The sequence below is a fragment of the Rhinopithecus bieti genome, unplaced genomic scaffold, assembly GCF_001698545.2.
Source record: "Rhinopithecus bieti isolate Rb0 unplaced genomic scaffold, ASM169854v2 scaffold_315, whole genome shotgun sequence".
Classification (NCBI taxonomy): domain Eukaryota; kingdom Metazoa; phylum Chordata; class Mammalia; order Primates; family Cercopithecidae; genus Rhinopithecus; species Rhinopithecus bieti.
In genome coordinates this window covers 3,764,709-3,767,847 of record NW_016803481.1, presented here as the reverse complement: position 1 = coordinate 3,767,847, position 3,139 = coordinate 3,764,709, and positions in this window count along the sequence as shown.

The following is a 3,139-nucleotide window of genomic DNA, read 5'->3' as shown; positions in this document are numbered from 1 at the left end:
GCAATGGCTTGATATCAGCTCACCACAATCTCTGCCTCCCTGGTTCAAGCAATTCTCCTGCCTTAGCCGCCCAAGTAGCTGGGATTACAGGCATGCACCACCACACCTGGCTAATGTTTTTATATTTTTAGTAGAGATGGAGTTTCTCCATGTTGGTTAGGCTGGTCTTGAACTCTCAACCTCAGGTGATCCACCTGCCTTGGTCTCCCAAAGTGTTCGGATTACAGGCGTGAGCCACCGTGCCCAGAAAAATGTTGTTTTTTTTTTTTTTTTTTTGAGACGGAGTCTCGCTCTGTCGCCCAGGCTGGAGTGCAGTGGCCAGATCTCAGCTCACTGCAAGCTCCACCTCCCGGGTTTACGCCATTCTCCTGCCTCAGCCTCCCGAGTAGCTGGGACTACAGGCGCCCGCCACCTCGCCCGGCTAGTTTTTTGTAGAGACGGGGTTTCACCGTGTTAGCCAGGATGGTCTCGATCTCCTGACCTTGTGATCCGCCCGTCTCGGCCTCCCAAAGTGCTGGGATTAAAGGCTTGAGCCACCACGCCCGGCCAAAAAATGTTTGTTCAAATGGAAGATAGATAAGGAAGTGAGATGGACAAGAGCAACCCTTGACTCTGGGCTAGCTGGTGTTCTGGCCCCTCCTCCTAAGGGTCATTCTGATGAAAGGGAGGTGGCTTATGGTCCTCTGAAAGGGCTGGCCAGGGCCCAAAAAGAGCCAGGTCACTTACACCAGGGTGCCAGGGTGCACTGGCCCTTGATTATCAGACTCATGTCAGCCCATTCCACAGGCATGCAGTACCCTCAAGGCTCCACATAATGTTCTTAAAACAGCACCTGGCACATAGTTGGTGCTATATAAATTTCTGTTATAATTATACCAGTTTCCAGGCAAGCTTTATTGGCTTCTAAGAACAAATCATTTATGTAAACCAAATCATTTTCAGGGTATGTAAAGTCTATATTCTCTTTTTCTGTCTTCCTTTCTCTCTCTCTCCTTTCTGGGTTCTGGTTAAGATGGAGAGCTCTTCCTGGAGAGTCTGGGATTGAACCACCAAAGAAGGGTAGAGCAAACAAAAAGGGAAATAAATGAAGGCATTTCCAGAGAAATACATTTATGAAAAACACCAGCATTGAAGAAAATACAGCATGCAGTGCATTGAAGTTTTTTACCTGTTGTACAGGTAGCAAAAGATGACAGACGGTGGATTTTTAGTTTTGGTTAATTCATTGATAAAGTGGGAAATATTCATGCAGAAATGGAGGAATGATCATGCAGTACTGCAGTGGTTCCTTTGGAGGAATTTTGAATGCTGCATTACAGTTCAACTGTCCTGGAAATAAAAATATGGTAGAAAGCAGAGATGGTGGGGAGGATGTGTAAATATCTTTAACTGCCCCTTCTTGGTCTCCAACGCCTTTATCATTCTATTCAGCCTTAGGCCAAATTCTGGATGCTTTTACAGGTGTTTTTCATGTGTAAAACGTGCATATCTATCTCCTAGGAGCATCGGGGAGATGGAATGAGATATGTAAATTGTGCCGTATATAGCAACTGCATCATTAGAGCATCTTTCAACAGAAGTGCACATCCCCTCATAGCTGATGACTGGCATTTCCTGTTCATTTTTTTCCTTCTACCTCTTAACCTTACTGACGATGCTTTCAATACAAATCTAATAACAACGGCAGCTAACATTTATCATGTGCTCAAATTAAGTCATTTCATGTCCCCAACAATCCTATCAGGTAGGACTGTCATCTTCATCTCTTGAGCTTTGGAATCACATTAGGCAGCCTGGCTTCAGAGCCCAGCACTTTTGTGTTTTGTTTTGTTTTGACAGGATCGCATTCTGTCTCCCAGGCTGGAGTGCAGCGGTGACCTACTGGGCTCAAGCAATCCTCCAGCTGCAGCCTCCTAGTAGCTGGGACTATAGGCACGCCATCATACCTGGCTAATTAAAAAAATTTTTTTTTTTTTTTTTGTAGAGATGGGTCTCCCTGTGTTCTCTAGGCTGAACTCGGAACTCCTGGCCTCAAGCAATCCTCCCATCTTGGCTTCCCAAAGTGCTGGGACTGCAGGCGTGAGCCCCCGCTCTTAAACGCCCAGCTCTTAAGCACGCAGTCCACCACGTTTAGCTGGAGAGACGCCGGGCCACTTCTTGGGCCATATCCTTCTCATCACAAACTCAGGTTTCTCTTACAAACCACCCTTAGTGTCTGCAGTGCCCAGGACTCCCGCCTTGGTTCCTGGGGCCCACGCGAAGGTGACTTAACTTACCTAGATGGAACCAGCCCAATCGTGTCCCTCTGAACACCGTGAACTTTCACCTCGGCTGAGCAGTAAGTCTGCACCGCTCTCCCTTTCTTTGTGGCCTCAGGACTGACCCAAAGTGACAGCCCTTTTTACTTACTCTTCCTTCTTACTTAGTTTCCTAAGTAGCAGTGAGAGTATTTTTTTTTTTTTTTTTTTTTTATAATGAGTCTTGCTCTGTTGCCCAGGCTGGAGTGCAGTGGCGCGATCTCGGCTCACTGCTACCTCCGCCTCCCGGGTGCAAGCAGTTCACACACCTCAGCCTCCCTCGTGGCTGGGATTACAGGCGCACACCACCACGCCTGGCTAATTTTTGTATGTGTTTTTGGTAGAGATGGGGAGTCACCATGTTGGCCAGGCTGGTCTCGAACTCCTGACCTTGTGATCCGCCCACCTCAGCCTCCCAAAGTGCTGGGATTACAGGCGTGAGCCACGGTCCCCGGCCCTGGTATTCCTAAAAGACGTAGGACCCCACGAATCCCTGCAGGCGAGCACGTAAACTAGACTGCTGAGCCCGCCCCAGAGCTCTGGCGCTAGTGCGAGAGGCTGGGACACTGCCAGGTGCCTACAGCCCCGGCCTGGCGCAGGCGGAGCGGGCAAATGGAGTGCCATGGCCAGACGCGGGAACGGCGCAGGCCCAGCCGGTCCGGACGCGGAGGGCGGGGCAGGAGCGCAGCAGGAAGGGGGCGTGGCCAGGAGCCCGCCCGGCCGCTCCCCGCCCCTCCCCCTCCGCTCTCCGCCCCAGGCCGGCGGCTCCGCCCCCTGCGTGACGTCACTGGCCAGGCCAGCCGGCGCCATTTTGAAAGTGGAGTCGCCTACCCCTGCCGCTG